This window comes from Sinocyclocheilus grahami, unplaced genomic scaffold (genome assembly GCF_001515645.1).
Source record: "Sinocyclocheilus grahami isolate Dianchi unplaced genomic scaffold, SAMN03320097.WGS_v1.1 scaffold507.1, whole genome shotgun sequence".
NCBI lineage: Eukaryota > Metazoa > Chordata > Actinopteri > Cypriniformes > Cyprinidae > Sinocyclocheilus > Sinocyclocheilus grahami.
Genome location: NW_015505686.1, coordinates 45,137 through 61,588, shown reverse-complemented (window position 1 = coordinate 61,588; position 16,452 = coordinate 45,137). Strand labels below are relative to the sequence as shown.

General features: G+C 34.3%; 1 protein-coding gene across 1 annotated transcript in view; it reads right to left on the bottom strand.

Moving 5' to 3' along the window:
- The window catches only part of LOC107554570 (trafficking protein particle complex subunit 9-like), a 171,180-nt gene that overhangs the window by 111,865 nt on the left and 42,863 nt on the right, over window positions 1–16,452 (bottom strand). The gene's annotated exons all lie outside the window — the stretch shown is intronic.

The following is a 16,452-nucleotide window of genomic DNA, read 5'->3' as shown; positions in this document are numbered from 1 at the left end:
AAACAAATTAATTAAATGTTTGGGGTCAGTACGTTTTTTTTTTTTTAAAGAAATTAATACTTTTCTGTATAGATGCATTAAGTTGATCAAAAGTGACAGTGAAGTCATTTACAAAAAAATTGATTTTTTTAACTTTATTCTAAAGAAAAATAAATAGTTTCCACAAAAATATGAACTGTTTTCAACATACGAAATGTTTCTTAAGCATCAAATCAGCATTTTACAATGATTTCTGAAGGATCGTGTGACACTGAAGACTGGAGTAATGATGCTTTAATATATTAAAATATAATTTTTATCTAGGAGTTTTATTTACTTTTATTGAGTCTGCCTGCATCTTATTTCAGTCATTTGCATAAATGTTAGGGTTAGTTCATTTTAAGTTGCAATAATGTTCTACAATATTACTGTTTGTACTGCATTTTTTTATCAAATTAAAGCAGCCTTGGTGAGCATTTTCTCAAAAAAAAAAATTAAAAACTTACCAACCTCAAACTTTTAATGGTAGTGTTTAGAGAATAATTAAAGGGGTCATATGATGCTGCTAAAAAGAACATTAATTTGTTTCATTTATGTTTGACTGACTGGACTATTGTAATGCACTGCTAGGTGGTTGTCCTGCATCTTCAATAAACAAGCTACAGATAGTCCAAAATGAAGCGGCTAGAGTCCTTACCAGGTCAAGAAAATATGATCACATTACCCCAATTTTACAGTCTCTGCACTGGCTACCTATTAAGTTCTGTATCAGTTACAAAACAGTATTACTTACAAGGTCCTTAATGGTTTAGCTCCTGCGCACCTAACTAGTCTTCTACCACGCTACAATCCATCACGCTCCCTAAGGTCGCAAAATTCTGGACTTTTGGTAGTACCTAGGATATCAAAGTCCACTAAAGGAGGTAGAGCTTTTTCGCATTTGGCTCCCAAACTCTGGAATAGCCTTCCTGATAGCGTTCGGGGTTCAGACACACTCTCTCTGTTTAAATCTAGATTAAAGACACATCTCTTTGGCCAAGCATTCAAATAATGCATCTCATAATCTTTTACTGCAGTCATAATCTTTTACTGCAGTTATATCTAATCAAATGCACATTATTATTCGTTAGTTTGGGTTAAACAAATCATTTTTGCTTGGTTGGAACAGCAGCTACGCTAATTATGTCTCTATATGTTTCTCTGTTTCTGCTGGGATTCACATCCCGTGGAAACTAGGATTTACACAAGCTTCAGTCTGGATCCAGAACACCTGAGAAGAGATGATACCAACCCCTCAGAGGACCTCAGATGATGCCAACCCTGAAACAACATACAGAACTACCACATTTTGCTATAAGTTTGATTGCATCATATAATAATTGCTGTTAATAGTGTTCATCGTCTGTTTTATTACGTCTTAAATTGATTTTTCCGTACATTTCTGCCGTATGTACATTAACTGACAGTCACCACTGATAAGCTACTACTAAATATTGTAGAAACTTAATTTGCTGTAAAGTTGCTTTGTAATGATTTGTATCGTGAAAAGCGTTATACAAATAAACTTGACTTAACTTGAAGTACAAATGAATAAAAGAACTAATGAACAAATGAACAAATAAAGACAATGAATGTAGAAACAAATGAATGAATGATTGAATGAATGAATGAATGAATGAATGAATGAATGAATGAATGGTAAAAAAATGAGTGAATTAACAAATGGAAAAAATACTGAACTCAATCAAACAAAGAATGAATGAATGAATGAATGAATGGTAAAAAAAATGAGTGAATTAACAAATGGATAAAATACTGAACTCAATAAAACAAAGAATGAATGAATGAATGAATGGTAAAAAATGAGTGAATTAACAAATGGAAAAAATACTGAACTCAATAAAACAAAGAATGAATGAATGAATGGTAAAAATGAGTGAATTAACAAATGGAAAAAATAATGAACTCAATAAAACAAAGAATGAATGAATGAATGAATGAATAGTACAAATTAGTGAATTAACAAATGGATAAAATACTGAACTCAATAAAACAAAGAAAGAATGAAAGAATGAATGAATGAATGAATGGTAAAAACGAGTGAATTAACAAATGGAAAAAATACTGAACTCAATAAAACAAAGAATGAATGAATGAATGAATGGTAAAAAAATTAGTGAATTAACAAATGGAAAAAATACTGAACTCAATAAAACAAAGAAATGAATGAATGAATGAATGGTAAAAAATGAGTGAATTAACAGAATGGATAAAATACTGAACTCAATAAAACAAAGAATGAATGAATGAATGAATGGTAAAAAATGAGTGAATTAACAAATGGAAAAAATACCGAACTCAATAAAACAAAGAATGAATGAATGAATGGTAAAAAATGAGTGAATTAACAGAATGAATAAAATACTGAACTCAATAAAACAAAGAATGAAAAACGTTATTAAAACTAATGAATAAAATGATTGCACAAACAAAAAATGAATGAATAAAAAAATTATAATTTATGAACAAACTATACCTACTAAAATATGAATGAATAAAAAAACAATACATGACATAAAAAACTAAAAATATGACTAAAATGTAACATCCCTGAATTAACAAGCAGATGCATGAATGAACAAATAAACAAATGAGTGATTTAAACTCAATTAAAGAATGAATAAATAAGTACATGAAAGAATGAAATGATTTGAACTAACAAATAAATAAAAATTAATCAACAAACAAAAAGTAAATGAATGAACTAATGAATGAATGAATGAACGAACAAATTAATGAAAAACAAATACATTCAATAAGAGGCATCAATACAATAATGGAGAATAATGAACAAACGAGCAAATTAATGAACTAACTGACATTTATGCGAATGACTGAAATAAGATGCAGGCAGACTCAATAAAAGTAAATGAAACAACTCCTAGATGTACTAAAACAAAATTTCATAAACACACAGCAAAGGCCTTCAGGCTGAAATGGATGAATGTTGAAGAGCTCCAGCGAGAGGTGAAGGTGATCACTGCAGAATCATCTCACAGTGTCCAACGCTTTCAAACAGCCCTAATATCACCGCTGCACCACTGGAATATTAACCACAGGAATATTCTGCTCATGCAAACGCAGACATTCGTTTAACCCGTCTGAAACGCCCGCTGCCCCTCAGTCATGTCCTGACGGTTATTAAGACCCGAGAGTTTTACGGCTTACAAGAGGAGGATGTGAAATCCAATACACTTCATAAAGATCTCTGACATTTTCATTTACATCCTCCTTACAGACCATTACTACTATTGGAATAACCTCAGTGTCAATTCAATTGATTTCTAATGTCAGTGACCAGTGACCAATTGGCACTTACTCACAAATAAAAATAATAACTAAGGATAATAATGTAAAGACAAAACAAAAAACTACAGATACATATAAATATACATACAATACAAAAGATAAATATACATAGACACATACTACTGTTCAAATATTTCTGAAAGAAGTCTCTTACTGTATGCTCCCCAAGGCTGCATTGTAGCATTGCAATGTAATTTATTCCTGTGACGCAAAGCTGAATTTTCAGCATCATTACTCCAGTCCACAGTGTCACACAATCCTTCAGAAATCAGATGCTCATTTGCTGCATTTTCAGGATTTTGAAAAATAGAAAGCTCACAAGAACAGCATTTATTCGAAATAGAAATCTTTTGTAACACTTTGAAAGTCTTTACTGTCACTTTTCATCAGTTTAATGTATCCTCGCTGAATAAAAAGTATTAATTTAAAGAAAAACTGAATTTTTGAATGGTATAAATCGTCATCAACACAAAGTGAAATTCTGAATAAAAACTCCTTAAGTCTAAGGCAGAGTCTTAACAACCAATACAGTTCAGTGGTGTGTGAACAAGGCAATAGAGTTAGTTGTTTCAATTAAGGGTTTCAATTGTTAACCACAAAAATTAAATAAAAAAATAGTGATGAAGCAAACCAAGCCCATTCAAACCTGTGTCTCAATGACAGTCTGCTGTCCTACACACATTCTGACACGCTGACAGCCAAGAAACCAGCTGTTCATGCACAACACACACACGCTGGCATCCATGTAAAACACAAACAATTCAGACTGAGCCATCCATCAAATCACACACACGCATGACTGAGTGTGTGTGTGTAAGCATATGGAAATCTGTTTGGTCTGGTTGGCCAGATTATACACATGGACTGAGACACACACGGCATAAAAATACACCCAAAGCCGCAATCATCTGCAGTATCTATATATATTCATCACTCTATACACTACCATTCAAAAATGTAGGGTCAATTTTTTTTATGTTTTTGAAAGAAGTCTCTTACGCTCACCAAGGTTGCATTTGATTAAAAATACAGTAAAAACAGTAATATTGTGAAATATTATTACAATTTAAAGAAACTGTTTTCTATTTTAATCCATTTTAAAATGTAATTTAATGCTGTGATGCAAAGCTGAATTTTTAGCAGCCATTACACCAGTCTTCATTGTCATCATTCTAATATATATATTTGGTGCTTTCTTAAGTATTCATATTCTTATATATATATATATATATATATATATATATATATATATATATATATGCATATTATCAAAACGTAACTGAGTCTATTTAGATGATTAATTAAAAGAATTAGCTCATAATAATCATTTGTTGTGAATCGGACTACACTGCTCGTGCTGTATGCTCGTTTTGCAGTGCAGCTCAATAGGAAGACGAGAGCAATTTTGTGATATACAATCTTTTTATCCCATTAAATCCAATTCAGCATGCAAACATTCAGGAATCCAAATGTGATTTATTTTGCAATGATTGTAGCGATTAAGCAGGGCTCCACCGCACTTACACAGACACTCAAAACACAAACAAATGCATACACACATATACACAAAAATGCAAGAAAACACACATAGTGATCTGAATACAAGTCCTAACTAGAGACAGAAGATACAACAGGTTTAGTATGTAGCCATTACAACTATTTAGTTGTCTAGGCATGTCTACATTCAGACAGCTAGGTGTATGTGTTTCGTTTCTTGAGGGCCGATGCCACCCATGTAAAACTATGAAAATGCCACACTCGCCAGTTGCTAAGATACGATTGTATCATTTGTGCCACAGTAGGCGCAAACAAATAAATACACAACTGTGTGTGGGTTTTCTAACACACAAAACCCAAAATAAAACTGTGTCCATGTTAAACACACACACACACACATGTTGGTATTGGTGGTTTAAGGGGACTCTTCATAGGCATAATGGTTTTTATACTGTACTGATTTTCTATCGCCCTACACCGAAACCTACCCCTCACAAAAAAATGTGTGCATTTTTAGATTTTCATAAAAAATCAAAAAATTATAAAAACGCACACCATTTAGTATGTTTTTTAAGCCTTTTGGGACACAGGAAGTGTCATAATAAACCACCTTCACATTGTAATACCTATGTCACACCAATGTCATTATACACATTTGTGTCCTCACAAACCACCCAAACCGGTACACACACACACACACACACACACACACACACACACACACACACACTGTAGCCCTGCACAACGCTGCTAGCGTTTCCATAGAGACGTAGGTGGTACGTTCAGAGTCTCGGCAGAGCTTCGCTGTTTATTTTCAGAACTGCCGCTTTTAGTTTTCGTTTAACGTCTGTCTTAAATGACCTTCTGTCTCCTGACTGGCTAAAACAGAAATGCTAGTGAATAGTTAAATGCCTTTTTTAGCAATTTGTTATTTTTGTCCCCTCAAGGTTCACTTATTAATGTTTCTGCACCTTTGAAAGTCAAAATGTAGTTTTTAATGAGCATTTTTCTCCCTCTCTCTGACTTTTTAGAAGTGGTGTGTTATTTGTTCATGTGATTTAAAAAAAAAAACTCAATTTAAACATTAAGTATGTGACATCAAATCATAAATTCAAATGTCATTCAGTAAATGTTCTTTAGTAGAAAGTAATTTTGGGCTCTTACAGTATGCTTGCAGTCAGTAATGAACTGACTGATTGAATGTTTTCTCAGCTTAAAAATAATGTTACTACTACTGTAAGTGGTGTTTGTTAAGGAAAGCATCACTAGTACTAACGCTGATAACAAAGCCTCAAAACTAAATATTAAAGCCGGCATGAAACCAACATTGCAACAAACTACTAACATATTGTGATGGATTTCCAAGTGAAATGGCTATTGAACAGAACAAACCACAGTTTTTAGCAATTTGTTATTTTTGTCCCCTCAAGGTTCACTTATTAATGTTTCTGCACCTTTGAAAGTCAAAATGTAGTTTTTAATGAGCATTTTTCTCCCTCTCTCTGACTTTTTAGAAGTGGTGTGTTATTTGTTCATGTGATTTAAAAAAAAAAAAACTCAATTTAAACATTAAGTATGTGACATCAAATCATAAATTCAAATGTCATTCAGTAAATGTTCTTTAGTAGAAAGTAATTTTGGGCTCTTACAGTATGCTTGCAGTCAGTAATGAACTGGCCGATTGAATGTTTTCTCAGCTTAAAAATAATGTTGCTACTACTGTAAGTGGTGTTTGTTAAGGAAAGCATCACTAGTACTAACGCTGATAACAAAGCCTCAAAACTAAATATTAAAGCCGGCATGAAACCAACATTGCAACAAACTACTAACATATTGTGATGGATTTCCAAGTGAAATGGCTATTGAACAGAACAAACCACAGGACGGGACTTGATTTAATATATGGGTTGTTGATTGGATCATAGACAATGATCTTTTGAGTAGATCACTATGAAGTCAAACTAAAATGATATGGATGCATGGATGAATCTTAAAAAAAAAAAAGAGCAGTAACATGTTTTAAGAAAATTCATAGGGGTAATTTTGATTTTATGACAAATTTTTAATTGGCTCCGTTCAAACAGAACACTTGCTAGTGGGTTTTTTTGCCATTTAAAAAAAAAAAAAATATATATATATATATATATCGGGGCTGAACAGTGCGACATACATAACATATTGTGATGGATTTCCAAGTGAAATGGCTATTGAACAGAACAAACCACAGGACGGGACTTGATTTAATATATGGGTTGTTGATTGGATCATAGACAATGATCTTTTGAGTAGATCACTATGAAGTCAAACTAAAATGATATGGATGCATGGATGAATCTTAAAAAAAAGAGCAGTAACATGCTTTAAGAAAATTCATAGGGGTAATTTTGATTTTATGACAAATTTTAATTGGCTCCGTTCAAACAGAACACTTGCTAGTGGGTTTTCTTGCCATTTAAAAAAAATAATAATAAAAATAAATATATATATAAATACTATGTGACAAATAAAAGCTCCACTTTTCTGGAATGCCTTGCCCCACTACTGTAAATAAAATCTGTTTTTACAAACTGAGGGATGAGCCAGAATTATTAGTTAATCAGCAGCAGGTGGTGTTGAGTTTTACATGTTTGAAATCTTTAAAGCCCTAGTGGGTTTTTTTGCCATTTAAAAAAAAAAAAAATATATATATATATATATATCGGGGCTGAACAGTGCGACATACATGTTATGCATATATGAGAAGAGGGTAGCATCTTCTGTTTTAAGTTTATGCTGTACACGCATATATATACAGTGCACAGCATAAATGAGTACACCCCCCTCTAAAACTTAACAAATTCAGCAATTACTCTTTACTTAGAAGACATGTTAGGGTTCTTTGGAGATGTAATGTTCCAACAAGCCTGCTTGATCAATTACCAAAGAAGAATGCCAAAATTATTCAGCAAAATAAGATTTTCTTATCAAAGTGATAAAATGTTGTGTTGCAAAAATGAGTACACCCTCCTGAAAAAGTTACTAAATAAAACAAACAAAACAAAAGTGTACAGGTTTAAGGCTATTTTTGATCAACAGGTAAGTATATTGGTATATTGAACCAAAACTTTTAAAGACAAGTAATTTCCTGAGTGACATGCCAATCAGCTAATCAACTCAAAACACCTGCAAAGGTTTCCTGAGCCTTCAACATGGTCTCTCAGTTTGGTTCACTAGGCTACACAATCATGGGGAAGACTGCTGATCTGACAGTTGTCCAGAAGACAATCATTGACACCCTTCACAAGGAGGGTAAGCCACAAACATTCATTGCCAAAGAAGCTGGCTGTTCACAGAGTGCTGTATCCAAGCATGTTAACAGAAAGTTGAGTGGAAGGAAAAAGTGTGGAAGAAAAAGATGCACAACCTACCAAGAGAACCACAGCCTTATGAGGATTGTCAAGCAATGAAGTATTCTAATTTCTTGAGAGAGTGAATTGGTGGGTTTTTGTTAAATGTGAGCCAAAATCATCACAATTAAAAGAACCAAAGACTTAAACTACTTCAGTCTGTGTGCATTGAATTTATTTAATACACGAGCTTCACAATTTGAGTTGAATTACTGAAATAAATGAACTTTTCCAATTTGACAATTTGAGTTGAATTACTGAAATAAATGAACTTTTCCATGACATTCTAATTTATTGAGATGCACCTGTATATATATATATATATATATATATTACATTGACAATACAGGAGTTAGGGTTGCAAATATGTGCCTTTTATTAAACATGAAACTGAATACTTTGTGGGACATATTATATTATGGGACTTTGGGATTTGATAGGACATGTTAGACAACTATGATGAATTAATTTAATATTAATTATATTGGAATCATATTTATATTATTATTTATATTAATAATATTATATGATATGACAATAATATGAGATATTATATATTATTACATATATTCTATATTTATTACTTTAGAATAACATAAATCGTGCACAATAAGATCAGAGTTGTTTGTTGAGAATGCTAACAGGGTCAGTTTTGATTTCAGATTCATTTTTATATTTCTTCTCCTTTTATTTGGAAAGGTCATATCTTATTTATGAGTAGCTGTCCTGCTAAGATGATCTTTAGAAAAGACTGCGTTGCATTCACACTCACACATGCATAGCTGCTAAATAAAATTGTTAATCTAATGTCACAAAGCTGCTTTATTTTCCAAACCAGTCCACTAAGGGTTTTCTATTCTAAGCGTATTGGAGTCAAAGCGCATACACACAGACTCACTCCAAATGTATTACTTTTTGCGCTATTTATAGAGGGTTGACGCGTACTGCATCTTCTTGTGCGCATCCGTGTGTTTGTGTCTGTGTGTGTGTCTGTGTGTGTGTTTCCCTGCGGTTGGCTGCTGAAAGTGCTTACACAGTAGTCAGAGCTACAGAATAACTTCCATACATCATCTTACAGATGAGCTGCCAGACACATACACACACACACACACACACACACACACACACATACACACACGACTCCAGCTTCTTATACAGATCTTCCCCTCTCTCTCGCTCTTGTTGTGTTTCGTCTCTCCTCTGAGTGATTACATCAATTGCCTCTTCACAGCATTTAACTGCCCCTTGAGCCTCCTGATGCCCTAGCTGCCCCTCTCAGACCCACACAGTGAGATTGAGAGATTGACTGAGGTGAGTAGTGAACACACACACACACACACACACCGTGAACACACACCCGGAGCAGTGGGCAGCCATTTTTGCTGCGGCCCCCAGGGAACAGTTGGGGGTTCGGTGCCTTGCTCCCCCTGCCGGTACCGAGACTCGAACCCGCAACCTTTGGGTTACAAGTCTAACTCTCTATACCAGTGATGGGCAAACTTGGCCCTTCCAGGCCACTTTCCTGCAGAGATTTGATCTAACCCTGATAAATCTCACCAGCCTGTAGCCTTCTAGTAGTCTTGAAGAAAATGATTAGCTGGTTCAGGTGTGCTTGATTAGGGTTGGAGCTAACCTCTGAAGGAAAGTGACCTGGAAGGGCCAAGTATGCCCACCCCTGCTCTAAACATTAGGCCACAACTGCCCCCCCAACTAAGTAAAAACATTTTTTTAAATAAATAATATTAAGCAGCACAACCGTTTTCAATATTGATAATAATAATTGTTTCATGAGCACCAAATCAGCATGCTACAATGATTTCTGAGGGAACGTGATATTGAAGACTGGAGCAACAGCAGTGTTATAAACCCTACGTAACAATGCAAGTCTTTACTGTATTTACTGCCATTTTTGATCAATTTAATGTGTTATAGCTGAATAAAAATATAAATTTCTTTAAAAGATCAAATCCTTCTGACCTTTAAACTTTTACCAAAAAACCCTCACCACACCGCTAAAATACTTTTTTATTTTATTTATTTTTTTACCACCACATTATTTCCTTCACATATATGATATTAAATAATTTCGACCTTCATAACATCCCCATAGAGAGATTTTGCCAAATTTAGCTCACTTCTGGGGACAATTTTGTATCCAAAGTATTGCTACAGGTGCTGCGCGACTCATATCTGGAGTCTGTGGTGAAAATATCTCCTCACATCACTAATGTGCTTGGTCTTTAGAGCTTTAATTTAAAGACGCACTGGCCTGAAGGGAAAAAGAAAGAGTGCGTGTTCTCATTCATATCATTAATGTATGACTTTGTTTAAACTTTAAAGAAAGAAAAGTTTCTGTGACTTCAGAATTACATTTACATTACATTTTACATTTAGTCATTTAGCAGACGCTTTATCCAAAGCGACTTACAAATGAGGACAATAAAAGCAGTCAAAACTAACAAAAGAGCAACAATATATAAGTGCAAATGACAAGTCTCGGTTAGCCTAACACAGTACACGTAGCAAGGTGTATACAGTATATATACAGTGCACAGCATAAATGAGTACACCCCCTCTGAAACTTAACAAATTCAGCAATTACTCTTTGCTTAGAAGACATGTTATGTTTTTTTAGAGATATAATATTCCAGCAAGTCTGCTTGATCAGTTACCAAAGAAGAATGTTAAAATTATTCAAGAAAATACCATTTTCTTATCAAAGTGATAAAATGTTGTGTTGCAAAAATGAGTACACCCTCCTGAAAGTTACTAAATAAAAAAATTAAAATAATCTGGTGTAAGGTTAAGGCAAGTATTGATCAACAGGTAAGTATGTTGAACCAAAACTGTTAAAGGTAAGTAATTTCTTGATAATTAAGTGTTATATGGCCCACTGAATCATACTCAGACTTAATGCTGGCAACAATGAAACCACTTGAGAGAGAACTGTAAGGAGATTTATTTCTTAGCATAAAAGAGGACAATGGTACAAGAGGAATACCAAATTATTGTTTTAAGTGTGAAAATATAGCAGAAGTTACACAGAAATTCAAAAACAATGGACTTGTGAAAAGGCCCCTGAAATAATCAGGTCTTCACTTTAAGCTTTCGTTTAGTAATGAGTGAGTTTTTGCTAGAAAAAGAGCAGGAGAAACACTGTGAAAGTGTCTCAGAGCCGGCAAAAGCTGTGAAAAGAGTGACACTTTATCTCACAGAGTAAGATGCAGCATGCAGAAGTGACATGCATGGTTGTTTATCCACACCAGAACTAACAACTGTAGTCAAAGCACAATAAACTAATTTAGCTTTTTCCAAGGCCCATATTTACAAAATAGAGAATTCTGGGAATCCATACTCTCATCAATTTGTCATGAACTTGTACACTCGGTGCCAAGAAGTGTCAGAGCAGTGCACTTAGAGTTATGGAGGACATATTAAGTTCTAGAATATTACACTTGGTTGAATTCAATCTAAGTTGTACTCAATTCTGCAATTCTTCATTTAAACAAAAATTGGCCACGTTTCTTATTTTACAGATATTAATGGCATGCATTTCTCTGTTTTTATGAAGAATATGTTAAATACATTTCAATTTTGCCATCTTTCTATGAATTATATTAGTGATCATTAAGAAAATACATTTTTTATATTTAATCAGAGGGGCTGTACTCATTTATGCTGTGCACTGTGTGTGTGTGTGTGTGTGTATGTATATATATATATATATATATATATATATATAATATAATATAATACACACACATACTGTATATACACACACACAAAGAAAAACGAGTAGACAATAGAAAATTATAAATATATTTTTTTTATATAAAAAAAAAAGATAAATGTAGAGATTTAACATGCTACATTTGCACACAAATATGATCACCTAGATTCTGCATTCAGAACGGCCATTATGGGTTGATTTAATCATGTAATTAAACCAACCTACCGCCACAACAAAAGCAGATGCGAAAGTTAAAAAAGCGGCATCTAGCTGTGCAAATCTATCCATGTGTGAAGAAGGATAGACCAAGCAGCATGTCAGACTTCATAAACCCTGATGATCATTTACTTTTAACGTTTGTGCTCATCTTCAATAAAACAGCTCCGGATATCAGCCGCTGATGGGAAAAAGAGTGCTTTTCATTTCCTTTACATGCACAAAACAAGTAAACAAACTAATCACGAGTCTAAATGATGAAATATACTATGCGTGTGTGTGCTTGTATAACTGCAAACTCACAAACGCAGTGGAGGATCTGTCACGAGCGCATTGTGCCGTAACGTACGCATTCTCACGCAGGAGCCGTCAGGGGTCACAAGTGATGATCCCTTTTCATACCGGCAGAAAACGAGTCATTAATCTACTGAACTGAACTCACATCAGCCTCAAAACAGAGCTCGTATCGATTCGAGCTCTCGCCAGCGCCATCTGAGGAATTATTCAAATGCTTCTTCACCGTCTGGCCGAAGAAACAGCTTGTGCTGTTTTTAACATCTCTAAACCTGAGGACGAAACAGTGGGAAAATACAGACGGCGGAAAATATCCTGTATAAAAGAGATCGAAAAGAGAGAAAGAGTGTGAGAGTAAAAACCCAGCTTGGAAATGAGATAGGATTAATTTAATGTTTAACATGATTCATTCATGTTAAACAGAGCTAGTGCACAGCATCCTTAGTGGTAAAGCACCATCAAATAATCAGTGAATGTGAAGAAGTTTGTGAATGGCATAAATTCCAATTGAACAGAAATCCACTGAATCACTGCTGTTTGTCTTGGAAGAAATTGCCCTTGGCGAGCAGCGTGAATTCTTCGCATCTCTTGTGATGCTTTGACAGCAGATAGATGCGTGTGGCATTCTGTACAGCTTGTGTTTTGATAGTAAAAATAAAGCGATACAACCATGAGCAAAACGGTGAATCAATCAAACAACACTTTCCAACAAATTAAAGAAACAGTTCACCCAAAAATGAATATTTGCTGAAAATGTACTCACTCTCAGTCTAGCTGAGAAGTAGATGAGTTTGTTTCTTCATCGGAACAGATTTGGAGGAATTTACATTACATCACTTGCTCACCAGTGGATCCTCTGCAGTGAATGGGTGCCGTCAGAATGAGAGGCTGATTATTGTGATTTTTTTTATTAGCTGTTTGGACTCTCATTCTGACGGCACCCATTCACTGCAGAGGATCCAATAGAGAACAAGATTAATTTCTCAAAATCTGTTCCGATTAAGAAACAAACTCATCTACATCTTGAATGGCCCTACGGTGAGTACAGTTTCAGCAAATTTTCATTCTTGGGTAAACTATTCCTTTAAATCACTTGTATAATCTGAATTTGGAAGTTGAACATTAGTATTTGTGTTGGAACAAGCCAAACCCAGTTTTGGCACTTCTGAAATTGATGTAACACCTCACATGGCTTCAAAAGAAATGTATGCTAGGATCTGTACAATGGTGTTTCTTCAACTATGGGTTCTTTTATTATTTGTAACAATTGTTTTCCTGGTCAACTCCTTTGTCTCGCTGAGGCTAATTTCATAGCTTGCATTTATGTATCCTAAAAACACCCAATTAAATGCACTTTTCTAAGACACAATAAAATATTCTGTTCACAAATTTACATTGCTTCATTTGTCTTCATTTGTTTTCTTCACACGTGACTTCTCAAACTTGATCTCAAGCTCTTCACTGACACTGTTGTCTCCTATACTAACTATACTGAAAAATATTAAAATAACGTTACAGCTGTTGGCCAATCATAATTTTGATTATTTTATATAAATAATTTCACAAATTAAAATGAAATGATGATTATGATTAATTAGGTGTAAATGATATCAGTTTTTTTGTTTGTTTGATTTTTTAGATCAGTTTTAAATGTAAAAAAAAAAGATATTTTTATAACAGATTTTCATAGTAATTTTATATCTGGGTAAAATTATAAAATCTACACAAAAACATTTAGGAAACAAGAAAAAAATTAATAATAAAGACAACGTTTTTTTGGAAAATGTTATGTGACTCGTATATAAAGAAAACAAATCCTCCTAGTTTTAATAAAAATCAAACTGTATGACATAAAAGTGCTCAAAGTGGAAGGAAGAAATTAATAATTTTAATATATTAAATTGGCAATAAAGACATGTATAAAGTTACAAAACGATTTCTATCTATTTTTTTTTTAAATGCTGTTCTTTTCAAGTTTCTATTCATCAAAGAATCCTGTAACAAAAAAAGTAGTATCACAGTTTCCACAAAAATATTACGCGGCACAACTGTTTTCAACATTGATAATAAAAAGACATGTTTCTTGAGCAACAAATCATCCCTCTTCTTGAGCACACATAAGTGCACTCTCACTCTCTCAGGTATCTGACCCTAATCTTCCCTCTCCAACAGCCTCAATCCGAACTTTTATTGTGCTCGGCCTGCCTAGCAGAGCAGACAGGATTCTCTCTGTCTCCTTTATCACTTCTCAGTCCCTGGACAAGAAGAAAAAAAGGCTGCACAGGAAACAGCTGAGCTGCAGTCGACTTCTCTTCACTGCTAAGCTGTTTGGGGGTTTAGAGATAGTGAGGGCCAGGGCACCGTTTCTCTCTCTCAGTGGACAGTTTAAATGTAAAAAAAAAAGATATTTTTATAACAGATTTTCATAGTAATTTTATATCTGGGTAAAATTATAAAATCTACACAAAAACATTTAGGAAACAAGAAAAAAATTAATAATAAAGACAACGTTTTTTTGGAAAATGTTATGTGACTCGTATATAAAGAAAACAAATCCTCCTAGTTTTAATAAAAATCAAACTGTATGACATAAAAGTGCTCAAAGTGGAAGGAAGAAATTAATAATTTTAATATATTAAATTGGCAATAAAGACATGTATAAAGCTACAAAATGATTTCTATCTATTTTTTTTTTTAAATGCTGTTCTTTTCAAGTTTCTATTCATCAAAGAATCCTGTAACAAAAAAAGTAGTATCACAGTTTCCACAAAAATATTACGCGGCACAACTGTTTTCAACATTGATAATAAAAAGACATGTTTCTTGAGCAACAAATCATCCCTCTTCTTGAGCACACATAAGTGCACTCTCACTCTCTCAGGTATCTGACCCTAATCTTCCCTCTCCAACAGCCTCAATCCGAACTTTTATTGTGCTCGGCCTGCCTAGCAGAGCAGACAGGATTCTCTCTGTCTCCTTTATCACTTCTCAGTCCCTGGACAAGAAGAAAAAAAGGCTGCACAGGAAACAGCTGAGCTGCAGTCGACTTCTCTTCACTGCTAAGCTGTTTGGGGGTTTAGAGATAGTGAGGGCCAGGGCACCGTTTCTCTCTCTCAGTGGACAGTGCTGATAGGGTTATGAGAGGGGAAGTGAGTGAAGACACTTCCTGTTGTGAGTCGCAGTCGGACACTGACAGACATGCGGCAGAAGGGATTACCTTCAGCTCGTCCGGATTCAAACATTCAGAGTGTCTCAGGATGGGATATACCCTGCAGCGTTGATGTGTCCTGTCACTCAACACTTCCTCCTCTCACTACTTACTCTAGCTTCCCTGTTCATCTCGTTTCCATTCAGGATGCATCTGTATTCTCTCACCCCGGTGTCCTCAAACTCTTTCTTTATGCCGAAAATGGCACTGAATTATGCAGTGATGACAGGAGGGATGGAGGTAGATGGACTGTCAAGTCTCATTCCCCGCTCACACTGACAGTGGCTTTACTTCTGGTCGCTACTGGGTGTTCCTGAGGCTGGACGTCTCAATGTTGCTGATAGCTTTTAAAAATCTGATCACAAATGAGGTGAACAACTAAAAATCATATGTAATTTAATTCAACAACAAATTAGTTTTCTTGCTTGTTAAAATTAGTATCCTGGAGCGGAAATTAGTTTATGCTTTAAACAAGAAAAAAAAATTTGCTAATGGGGTGAGAAAAAAATGTACGCGTTTTCTTTTTGAATTCAGTTTATTTTGTCTCTGTAGTGCATTTTAAGCATAAATCTCATTAACTTTAGTTAGATTTCTCAAAAAAAAAAAAAAGGATTTATTATCATATGCCATGTTGCTTGTCAAGTTAACAGTGCATGTTTTAAAATGCAAAGAAAATTGTTTTTGCAGTGCACTCAGAAACTTTGAAAATGATTGACCTCTGGTCTCCAACTGCAGAGAGAGAGTGCAACTGCAGATCCCTGTCAGTGTGAACA